Genomic DNA, 13,038 nt, shown 5'->3' with positions numbered 1-13,038 from the left:
GCTATCTTGTATTATACAAACATACAATAACACACCCACAACATATACTTAAAACACAATTACAGTTCAATACCCACACATTATTCGATATCATGATACATAGCACACAAACAACCACCCCCCACCCCTACAACTGACGAATGTAAATGGCAGTATACTAGATCAACAGGAACATCAGTAGTTCGTAGGACACTGAAGTTGACGCAGAACCGGCGTCGAAACGGGCTGTCTGTCTAAGGTACAGTTTCCCTAGAAAAGGATGAGACGATTGAATATTCCAAAGTCTCAGATGTAAGACACTGCGCATGATCAGAGACCAGAGCACTGATACACAAGATAACGAATATAGAGTTACTTAAATTCAGGCTATTTGGTTTGTTACTAGCATCGTTCCGAAATTCACTTCAAAAACTGCAAAAAATATGATAATATTACGTATATAAAAGATAAATATATACATAAATCATGTAGTTAAATCGACAATGGACCTTCATGACTAGATCGACACTCCGCACAGAAAGGAAATCTTTTATGTCGTTTCAATAGCTCAGACGCTAAGACTTCTGCGTCTCGCGTAGTAGAGTGCGAGTTCGATTCCTCGTCTACACAACGATTTTTTTTTTGTCTAAATAACGTTGAAATAGCTAAATAACGTTGAAATAGAGTTTTACAAATTCCTCAGATTAAGTGTTAATGATCACAGACAATACAAAATTACAAGTTATAATATTGTAAACGTTAATCTAATGAATGCATTTATACATACACACGCATACAATGTAAATGCATATATATTAAAAACTAACAATTAAAATGAAATTAAAAAATATTCCTAAGCCACACAGACAAACTTTTACAAAGGTTTAGAGTCCTTAGACTATGTCATTTGTTGAGTAGTTATTACAATATTTTATTAGTAGCTTTCCCATATGTGTAAGAAATGCACTCGCACTAAACAATTTTTGTTAAAAGTGTGGCTTTGGATTATTTCATTCTCACCCCTTCAGTTGATTTTAACTATTTTATCTACGTGTTTGCAATAGTGTTTAATTTAATGTTCATTCAATTTTATTCATGTTATGATTGAATGAAAAAGCACTGTTGCAGTTATTGACTAATTACATATATTAATACTAATTATTAAACGCATCTGTTAAGTAATCAATTGCAGTATCTTTTGCAAAATCTTGAATGTTTAAGTTGTCAATAATATTTCTGTACTATATACTATAAGCCATTAAAAGAATTTGCAATAGATTTGGGGTCCTCTAGTTTTTAATCACTGGTTTTAATGAAAAAATATTTTCTTTCTTAGAATATCTACAAGTTTAACTTCAATAATATTCCGAATAGCTTTAATTGCATTATCTGAATGTTGTACTTTTCTATTCGAATGTATTCTATTTCCCTCTTTCATAATCTTTGATAAATTACACCGTACTTCTTGTAGTATTTAAGAACATGAGGATAATTACATTGCAACTCATTACATATAGATTCTTCTTTTTAATGCATGAGATTTTTAAGTCCCTGCGTTATCTACATGTTTTTATTTTTTAATTTTTTCACAACATTGAGCGGAGAACATCCACTAAAGTTATTCTGATATTAAAGTGAAAAATACAATACATTTACTCTTAATATCAGTAGTACCAGTATCATATACGTTTTTCCAAGATTCATTTTGTAGACATAAATGTAAATAGTCACTAGATACAGCATTTACGACCCTTTTTTAGTTTTTAAATTAATATTTTGAAATTGTTCAATGACACTGGAAACACTTAGGATTTGTTTATCATGTTCAGACAAGCGATTGATTATAGGTTCTGTCGAATAGGAATTCAGTCTAATTCTGTGTACAAAACTTTTATCAATGGCTTGTATGCTGGTTGGATAATGGCTCTACGACTAAGGTTTCCAGTTTCTAAGGAGTGAATTTAATTTACTTTTACGGAAAAGTTCCGAGAGATAATCTATGTTTATGTCACTACAGATCACAAATTCCATATGAAATTTATAAAGTCTTTTCTTTACAAATTCAATGTTGGCTATAAATATTAATAAATAATGTAAGAAATATGAATGATTGTAGTTAGAAGTCTGATTTACATTATAAAAGCAAGAAGTTACATTCCGCGGCAACATTCGAACTTTCGATGTTTGGTTTTGTCGTCCAACGCATAAGCACTGACCTTTTCAATGCTTATGTTAATAACATAGAATTTAGCTGTAGCAATGTGGTGTCATAACTTGGGATTTGTTTACTTAACGTAATTAGTTTTAATTTGATTAGTTTCGTAACAATAATTGGACTTCCTGTTATATCCTGTTATTTAAATATTTAATTTAGGGTTGATTTATTAACTCTTGCTGTGCAAGATGCCCCTTATTTCAATAATTCTATATCACGCTAAATAGTCATTGTCTACACTAAAGTATTATCGTCATCCATCATTTCTCATTGTAATGGCGTACCGACGTGACATGAGATAGCGAGTTATAGCTCTAGTTGAGGCTGGATATGGGACTAGATCTGCTGGCCGTTTGGTCGGCGTTCCTGGAAGTACAGCCGCGAGGGGGTTCATTGTTACAAAATTCAGGGGAGATCGAAAATCGCCCTATTCCTGGGCGGATTTCTTCATTGGAAGAGGATGCTCTCTTATTCGAGACAGTTCGACTGGACCCCTTTCGGACTGCTAACGAAATAAGAGCAGCATCTAACTTTCCTGGTTCTTCACAGACTGTGATCAGCAGGTTGAGGAACCGCGGTATTAGGAGCAGGAGGGCTGCGCAAATGGAAATATTGGGGGAAGCATAAGCTGTCAACCATCTTGCCTTCTCTACCAATCGAGTGGATTTCGATTGGAGAAATGTATAATGGTATGTGGACAAGATTTTAAGTTAACGGGTCTCTTTTTGTTTTTTATTATTTTTGTTTCCGGAAGAATACTTTTAACTTTCAAGTAAGATTTATTTATTTTTTGACGAGGTTCAGCCCACTTGTAGACCAAAAAATTGGGCATAAATTATTCCATATTTTTCGACAAATTATACAGTCGAGGAACTCTGAACAAATTAATTACACCTCAATAAAAAAAAAAAAAGAGTTTTATCTGGGATCGAACACGAAACATTTCGGTTATACGGTGGAACCGACACGCTACTATATGAGCTACCGAGACAAGACAGTGACAGCAGCAGTCCAGAATGTAGATCCGATAGCAGGCATTTGCCATTCGGTACAGAGAAGCAATGATATTTTGTTACCCGAGCTATGTTGTGAAATCGTGGCCTTAAATGGCTGTCTTCTTCGTGATCCTTATTCTGATCCTTGTCCTTGTTGTGGTCCTTATAACAATTCTTGTTCTATTTGTTATGGTACTTATCATTATACGTCGATATCGAGTGAATCGCGCTGTAGAACTTTAACTTCCTACAACCAAGAATCGTCTCATTCTTTTTAAGGGTAACTGTACATAACCTTTTTTAAAAATTTTAACGCTTTTAACGTGTTGTTAAACAATTTTAAGTTGATTAAAAAAAAATAATAATAATAATGATAATAATAAAAATAATGATTTATTTTAGCTGACACAGTTAAGGCCGTAAGGCCTTCTTTTCCACTCAACGAGCAAAAAGTATACATACATATGTATCAACTTACAAAGAATTCAACAATTTGATCTAGATAAGACCTACATGTATACAAGAGTTATTTACGAATTAAACAACAAAATACTATGAACTATTAATTAAACACTGAAATACAAACTATGTAGCAGAATTAAGCTAAAATATAGAGAATGTTAAAATATTTGAAATAATATTAGATAAGAGAAAGAGATTATTATGAGACAACTTTGAAAATATAGCACTATCAGGATGCATGTCTAAAGGAAGGAGTAACAATGTAGACAGTGATAGTTTAAGTCAATATGATTGGAGTGAAATGCGAATAAGGTTATCTTTTAAGCTGTTTTTAAAAGTGTTTATTGTCTTGCAGCCCCTAATACTTTGTGACAGGGAATTCCATTGTCGCGAAGTGGATACTGTAAAAGATGATGAATAATGAGATGTTCTATGAAGAGGTATACTTAACGCGCCACAGATAAGTGATCTGGTATTTACGTCGTGGTTAGAGTATAGGTAAGAGAAACGAGACGAAAAGTAATTTGGTGTTGCAGTGTACAGAATTCGAAAGAGTAAAGACAAAGAGTGTAAAGTTCTGCGTTCTTTAAGTCCGAGCCACGAAAGACTTGCGAAGGATGGTGATATGTGATCATATCGTCGGATGTTGCACACGTATCTGACGCACATATTCTGAGCTCCCTGTAACTTGACTGACAGTTCAGAACTTAAGTCACTTAACAAAACGTCACAATAATGTAAATGCGGCATTACTAGGGTTTGTACTAGGGTAAGTTTTAGTTGCTGGGGCAAGAAGTTTCTTAAGCGACTCAAACAGTGAATGGAGGAACAGATTTTTTTATCGTTTCTTTAACTTGAAAATTCCAATTTAGATTATTATCGAAAAAGAAGCCAAGACAGACGAATAAGGGATTAGCGTGTTGTTAAGGGTAACAACTGAAAGATTACTGTTACTAAGGGAGAGAACTAAACGTTTATGGGCAATAATTATAGCTTGAGTCTTACTTGGATTAAGTGCGAGTCCGAAATTGGCCGCCCAAGTGGAGACAGTGGCTAGGTAACAATTAAACTTGTCAATTGATTAATTGAAAATAACTAAGTTTGCAAAATGTCAAATAAAATAATAGAGTTAGGAAACTCCGTACGTAGATGAAATTATTGGGGATCATCAGTGCGGTTTTCGGCGTAATAGATCGACTATTGATCAGATTTTTTGTATTCGACAAATAATGGAGAAAAAATGAGAGTATAAGGGAACAGTACATCAGTTATTCATAGATTTCAAAAAGGCATATGACTCGGTTAAGAGGGAAGTATTATATGATATTCTTATTGAATTTGGTATTCCCAAGAAACTAGTTCGATTAATTAAAATGTGTCTCAGTGAAACATACAGCAGAGTCCGTATAGGTCAGTTTCTATCTGATGCTTTTCCAATTCACTGCGGACTAAAGCAGGGAGATGCACTATCACCTTTACTTTTTAACTTCGCTCTAGAATATGCCATTAGAAAAGTTCAGGATAACAGGCAGGGTTTGGAATTGAACGGGTTACATCAGCTTCTTGTCTATGCAGATGACGTGAATATGTTAGGAGAAAATACACAAACGATTAAGGAAAAAACGGAAATTTTACTTGAAGCAAGTAAAGCGATAGGTTTGGAAGTAAATCCCGAAAAGACAAAGTATATGATTATGTCTCGTGACCAGAATATTGAACGAAATGGAAATATAAACGTTGGATATTTATCCTTCAATGAGGTGGAAAAATTGAAATATCTTGGAGCAACAGTAACAAATATAAATGACACTCGGGAGGAAATTAAACGCAGAATAAATATGGGAAATGCGTGTTATTATTCGGTTGAGAAGCTCTTATCATCCAGTCTGCTGTCCAAAAATCTGAAAGTTAGAATTCATAAAACAGTTATAGTACCGGTTGTTCTGTATGGTTGTGAAACTTGGACTCTCACTCTGAGAGAGGAATATAGGTTAAGAGTGTTTGAGAATAAGGTGCTCAGGAAAATATTTGTGGCTAAGCAGGATGAAGTTACAGGAGAATGGAGAAAGTTACACAACACAGAACTGCACACTTTGTATTCTTCACCTGACATAATTAGGAACTTAAAATCCAGACGTTTGAGATGGGCAGGGCATGTAGGACGTATGGGCGAATCCAGAAATGCATATAGAGTGTTAGTTGGGAGACCGGAGGGAAAAAGACCTTTAGGGAGGCCGAGACGTAGATGGGAGGATAATATTAAAATGGATTTGAGGGAGGTGGGGTATGATGATAGAGAATGGATTAATCTTGCTCAGGATAGGGACCGATGTCGGGCTTATGTGAGGGCGGCAATGAACCTCCGGGTTCCTTAAAAGCAAGTAAGTAAGTAAGTTCATTACTTTGCAGCCCCTAATACCTTGTGACAAGATATTCCATTGTCGCGAGGTGGATACTGTAAAAGATGATAAATTACCGGTACAAGATGTTCTATGAAGAGGTAACTTATATTTAGCGTGAAATAATTAAAAAATAACTAAGTTTGCAAAATGAAAAATAAAAGTAATAGCGTTAGGAATATTATTTTTAAAGGATAAGTGTTTCTTTAAAATATATTTGTAAAAGTTAAATTGTAAAAATTAATATTGTATTATTTCTAAGTTAATTTATTCTTTCGTCATTTTCAAGTGTCAATAGCAATCTCAATGACGACAGCATTGCAGGGTTAAATAAAGCATAATGGATATGCAGCTTAAAAAGGGATGTCTGGCTGTAGTGAGACTTAACGCCCGTCTGGCAGTGCGGCTTTATCTCCTCTCACTTTTCCGTTCCTAATTCCGGGAGGTATTAACTGGGCGCGCAACGTTTCAAACAAGCCCTGCTGGCAGACAGGGGCTCGATCCGTCTATAGCCCTGGGAGATCCCTAGCAGGTAGAGAAGCGCTTCCACGTCCCCAGGGACTCTCTGTCAGCATACTCGTAATCTTCAGACCAACATAGATTAATGTCTCATTCCTCTCGCGGGAAACCATGTTCATGCACTTGAGACCGTGGCGCTCGTCTTGGGTTTCCCTAGACAAATGCTATAATAACACGACCGAAACTGCTATTAAGGGATCAGCGTGAATGTGGCCACTGTGCCTGCAGTATGGCGTTTGTTACTATAGACAAGGAAGCACAGATTTACACTTGGAAGTGATCACATTACAGATCGTCATATAAGAACCTTCAACATCATCATTGACTCACTCTTAAAAAATCGTAGGAGTTTAATATTGTAACGAAATAACGATTAAAAACAAAACAGTTAAAAAAGTATAATGTTATGAATTTTCGGTTAAGAGTTCATTTGAGAAAGAGAAAGATGATTCAAATCGTACAGTAGGGGAGAAGTGGGTACAGTGAGACAGGGAGAACAGCGAGACATTTTTTATTACATGGTAAATTTTGATGTTGAGATTAGAGATGGGATAAACGGTTCTTTTTAAGAAACAGTTTCGACTGTAACTGTTTCATGAACGAAGCTGTTCCAAAATAACAGTTTCATAAGAATAGGCTATGTTTACAACATCAGTGCCAACTGTTCCAAGTGTTCCAACTGTTTCACCCTCTCATCTGCTTCGGGAACAGGTTTCAAAGCCCTTGAACCGTCTTTAAATCAGCTGTTTAGTGTATTATGATGACGAAAGTCATTTTTCGTAGGTTACTGTTAAGGGTACAGTAAATAACTACAATTCAAAATGAATCGATTTTAGTAAAAATAACGCATGTAGCCCTAGGAGAATTTAATAATGATGACGTTAGCCGATGATATTTTTCCCGGTATATTAATAATTAACACTATGTTAGGGCACCATGAGCATATTCTCCATCAATGGACAGCTAATAATTAATATCAGATTTATCAGGGAATTTGATTCGTACAATTAAGTTGTGCGATCCTACATAGGCTACTGTTGCACGAAGGCCGTGTGGAACATGGATAATATTATATCTACTTTCGATTGGATGTCAATGATAGCGCTACATGTGATATTTACAGACAACAAAGAAAACTGTTTAGAAACTGAACTGTTTATCTCTTGGAACCATGTGGGACGTTGAAGTGATTACTGGAGCAGTGTAACACTCTTTGGAACAGTTGGAACAGGTTATAACACGAAACTGTTTCATATCGAAACAGTTTCAATTGTAAAACAGTTTCAAATAAACTGTTCCAGCTTTTTTTACCCATCTCTAGTTGAGATGTTGGTAACAGTGGAGTTGTATGTTGTATGAGTAAAGTAACAGTATTTTTATACTCGATTTGATTCTAGTTACAAAGGTGAGTGATGAAAAAATAATTCGTAATTTTTCACTCTAGAAATAAAATTTTGGTTTGTATTTAATGAAGGTTATATTGGATATACTAATGAGATATCAATTTGAATGTTTTGTTACTATGGTATTTGAGATTATGTTTGGCAAAGTTTCGTCTTTCTTGTTTTAATTTTGAAGTGATGTCGTCATATTTAAATGAACTATGCGTAAAGGGAACAGTGAGACATGATTGAAGGGTACACTGAGACGTCTCACTGTTCCCATGTACCAATGATTTGCAAAAACAAACTGTAATTATATTACATTTACCGGTAACTATAAAATTAAAAATGAACATACTAGTAACCATTTTAGGAACTGTAGCTTAAAATAATCGATACATTACATTTTAATGGTTTCGTAAATAAAAAAATATTCACAAAATTTAAGAAAACGTTAAAAAATAATAAAGAATTATATTAAATTCTTATAATCATATGCTTTGTTGTCAACAAAAATTAATTTCATTTTTTCGCAAAAGTTTGAAATGTCATGGAAAATTCACTTTTCCAAATGTTCCAGATGTTTCAATGGTTTGGAAGTCAGATATCAAAATGATTCTAAATAAGCCTACAGAACATGTCAAGATAAAGAGACAGCAAGATTTTTGTTTTCTTTTGAAATAAATTTAAATCATTTCAATGTCCGTTAATAGACACTGAAGGAAACTTGTCTAAAAGGGACGAATTAATCATAAACTTCTTTTTATTATAGACCAAAATTACATACAAGTTCCCAATTATTTTTTTGCCTTCAGTGAAATAGTCGTACAAAATTGCGTACAACAAAGTGCGGTCGTACCTCGTACAATGAGTCAAAATAGTCGTATGCGTACGACTATAGTCGTACGTATGCAACCCTGGCGGAATGTAGCCTATGCGCTAGCAACTGCAGTTATGTTGGCAGTAGCTGAAACTTACGCTAGGAACAAAACGTAAAATGTGTACTCACCACAATCATAACAGATGCTGGAAGTGTTTTCCTCGTTCTTGAAGGCACAGTTCGACTCTTTTACACTTATTTGGAAACACATTCACTAATTTTTCTTGCGCAATCGACTGCACATAATTATATTCGGCTTAAGTTCATTGATTGTTTTAAGATTATTACCATATACCGAAGATTCTGCCGAATCCAAAAGGGTAATCTTTTCGTAATCACTTTCTTTTAATTCATGAACCACTGTAATTTTATAGGGGTACAAATTGAATTTCGCTTCTTACAGATTATGTGGTGTCCACTTAGAGATTCCGGCCTCTTGTGCTAATTTGCGCCTCCATTTTGTAGCGCTCCGCAACATTATATCATTTATATTTGTTACTGTTGCTCCAAGGTATTTGAATTTTTCCACCTCTTCAAACGATAAATTTCCAATTTGTATATTTCCATTTCGTAAAGTATTCTGGTCACGAGACATAATCTTATACTTTGTACTTTCGGGATTTGCTTAAATTAAAATTCCCGTATTTTCCCTAATACCTTGTGGATTTTCTCCTAATATAGTCATGTTAACCTCATAAAAAAGGAGCTGATGTAACTCTTTCAATTCCATACCCTCTCTGTTATCACGGACTTTCCTAATGGCATATTCTAGAGCGAAGTTAAAAAGTAAAGGTGATAGTGCATCTCTTGCTTTAGCCCGCAGTGAATTGCAAACGCATCTGACAGAAATTGACCTATACGAACTCTGCTGTACGTTTCACCGACATACATTTTCATTGATCGAACCAGCTTCTTGGGAACACCAAATTCAATAAGGATATTATATAAAACTTTTCTCTTAACCGAGTCATACGCCTTTTCGAAATTAATGAATAACAGATATACTGTACCCTTATATTCCAATTTTTTATTGTGTTTTTTATTTTTTATTTTATTGGGTTATTTTACGACGCTGTATCAACATCTAGGTTCTTTAGTGTCCGAATGAAATGAATGTGATAATGCCGGTGAAATGAATCCGGGGTCCAGCACCGAAAGTTACCCAACATTTGCTCGTATTGGGTTGAGGGAAAACCCCGGAAAAATCCTCACCCAGGTAACTTGCCCCGACCGGAATTCGAACCCGGGCCACCTGGTTTCGTGGCCAGACGCGCTGACCGTTACTCCACAGGTGTGGACTTTTTATTGTAATACAAAATTTAATTTACATTGAAGATTTTTGTGTGTTTTCAAATCAGGCCTTATCCAACTATATTGTTTCCAAAACTTACTTTCTGCAATTTTAACATTTAAATAAAACCTTACTAAACAAAGTAAGCTACTGAGCTTCTATTCCTGTTCTATGTACTATTAAATATTAATTTTAAAGGAGTGAACAATTCTTTTTTTTTTTAACATAAAAATGATCAAAATTTTTTTCTTGATTTGTGGTTAAGACACGTTTTGGAACTATTGGACTCATATCTGAGAAGTTTCTTGCCTATTTAACTGAAGACAACTGACAAAGGCTAATAAACATTGATACAGAAATCTTCTCAATATTTAATTTCTTTCTGATACATGCATAATGAATTGTTTGTATACAGCGTATTCCGAATCTCACCGACCGGTGGAAAACAATGTCAGGAACGATATTACAACAGATGGAAGCTCTTCAGAGCAACAGGTTAAATATCACAGCAAACATTTATTAAAAGGATAATGTTCCACAACTATAATACGAAGATTAATTTTTATTAAAATACACGCCTTCTGAGATAAAAGCATTAGTATTAATTAGACCTAGTGTAGGCCTATGTACCTTTCATTTTTTTTTTTAATTTATGTTTCAGATTAATTTCGTTTAATGTGAGTACGCCATTAGGAAATTTCAAGATAACTCAGAGGGTTTGGAATTGAACGGGTTACATCAGCTTCTTGTCTATGCGGATGACGTGAATATGTTAGGAGAAAATGAAATAGGAACAAAACCGCTGGAAATATCGATGGCTGTCGTGGCGACTGTACAAGTTGTTGTCTGTGCTACGCTAGCAAAATTTTGCGAAATTTCCGTACTGCCATCTCGTTCAAAGAAAAGAGAGCATAAACAATTTATTTCTTGAACCGGTAGTAATAACTGGTCCGTTGACATGTTCGCTCATAAGCCATTAACATTGTTTTTACGTTGTGCCCATTACAAACAATACAGCAGAACTAAAGCAGAACACACCGCCATGACACAACAGTGCACGATGTCATTCGTCTGCTAATTCCCGTCCTATACAAGAACCAATCAGATTCACTGATGGCGGCTGATGGAGACTGCCACCACCTCTGCAAGCTGATGGCACCGGTGCGACACCGGTGGAGCATCAGTGACTCCATCGGTGAAATTCGGAACACCGTGATGCCATCGGATTGCTCAGCGCTGAGATTCGGAATACGCTCATAGGGAACAATGGAAACTGAACTTACTGTTGATTATTCAACAGTATTTAGTTCGCCTTGTTAGTACACATCAATGGCCATTGTGCTTATATAGTTTCGTCGCGTAGTGTCAACAACGGGAGCCTTTACCTTAGCCTTCCAACGTCACTAATTACATTGAAATGAATTTTCCACGAAACAACTTTGAACATGCCAGACTGTATAGCAACAATTCTCAATAAAAGGAGATATACTGCCATGTGCCAACTTGGATTTTATTACAGAAACAAAAGAATTTTAATTATTCGGAAATTGAACGTTCTTTTTTATTCCTTTCGAATTAAATAAAGAGAATTTTATAACTCTCCAGGCAAGAAAACCAACCACAATGTATTCCAACATGCAAGCGCTGGAATTAATCTACAATGCGAGTAGAATAGGTTAATAATGTATTCCAGTAGAGAAGCAGCACGGTGAGATACAGTTTAATAGTGCCAGACCTAGAGACCACATCCTCGTGTCACATTCGTGGAAGGAAAATATAGATTTATACTAGAAACAATGTGGGAGTTTCGTTGCACTCACGGATGAATTTTTTAACAGCGTATAGTTGTATTCCAGTAAGTGGAAGCTAATTTCGTAAACGATAACGCTAAAATTTAAACGATACAACCTGAATTAACAATATATTCAATGAGAAATGTTACAAAGGTTTACAAATAGTAACTACAAATCGTTCTCAGCACAATAAAATGCTCACCACTGTCCCAGTTCAACGTTGCTGAATTTAAAATTATATTTGAGCAAAATAAATTGCGTGGTAAAAGGTTTAAAAGCTTTCCCCTGTTCACAAAATCCGCACTTACAAAAAAAATACGATATTACAACAGATGGAAGCTCTTCAGAGCAACAGGTTAAATATCACAGCAAACATTTCTTAAAAGGATAATGTTCCACAACTATAATACGAAGATTAATTTTTATTAAAATACACGCCATCTGAGATAAAAGCATTAGTATTAATTAGACCTAGTGTAGGCCTATGCACCTTTCATTTTTTAAATTTATGGCTCAGATTAATTTCGTTTAATGTTCGAATATGAGTATGCCATTAGGAAAGTTCAAGATAACTCAGAAGGTTTGGAATTGAACGGGTTACATCAGCTTCTTGTCTATGCGGATGACGTGAATATGTTAGGAGAAAATCCACAGACGATTTGGGAAAACGTGGAAATTCTAGTTCAAGCAAGTAAAGCGATAGGGTTGGAAGTAAATCCCGAAAAGACTAAGTATATGATTATGTATCGTGACCAGAATATTGTACGAAATGGAACTATAAAAATTGGAGATTTATCCTTCGAAGAGGTGGAAAAATTCAAATACCTTGGAGCAACAGTAACAAATATAAATGACACTCCGGAGGATATTAAACGCAGAATAAATATGGGAAATGCCTGTTATTATTCGGTTGAGAAGCTTTTGTCATCTAGTCTGCTGTCAAAAAATCTGAAAGTTAGAATTTATAAAACATTTATATTACCGGTTGTTCTGTATGGTTGTGAAACTTGGACTCTCACTTTGAGAGAGGAACAGAGATCAAGGGTGTTTGAGAATAAGGTTCTTAGGAAAATATTTGGGGCTAAGAGGGATGAAGTTACAGGAGAATGGAGAAAGTTACACA

This window comes from Periplaneta americana, chromosome 7 (genome assembly GCF_040183065.1).
Source record: "Periplaneta americana isolate PAMFEO1 chromosome 7, P.americana_PAMFEO1_priV1, whole genome shotgun sequence".
Classification (NCBI taxonomy): domain Eukaryota; kingdom Metazoa; phylum Arthropoda; class Insecta; order Blattodea; family Blattidae; genus Periplaneta; species Periplaneta americana.
The sequence above is the reverse complement of the archived record's forward strand: the minus strand, read 5'-3'. Positions refer to the sequence as shown.